Here is a 239-nt window from a genome sequence, read left to right as displayed (position 1 = left end):
GTGTTTGGTGTGGTTAAGTTTGGTGTGTTTGGTGTGGTTAAGTTTGGTGTGTTTGGTGTGGTTAAGTTTGGTGTGTTTGGTGTGGTTAAGTTTGGGGTGTTTGGTGTGGTTAAGTTTGGTGTGTTTGGTGTGGTTAAGTTTGGGGTGTTTGGTGTGGTTAAGTTTGGGGTGTTTGGTGTGGTTAAGTTTGGGGTGTTTGGTGTGGTTAAGTTTGGGGTGTTTGGTGTGGTTAAGTTTGG

Source organism: Equus quagga, chromosome 12, assembly GCF_021613505.1.
Source record: "Equus quagga isolate Etosha38 chromosome 12, UCLA_HA_Equagga_1.0, whole genome shotgun sequence".
Classification (NCBI taxonomy): domain Eukaryota; kingdom Metazoa; phylum Chordata; class Mammalia; order Perissodactyla; family Equidae; genus Equus; species Equus quagga.
This window is presented reverse-complemented; position numbering follows the sequence as displayed.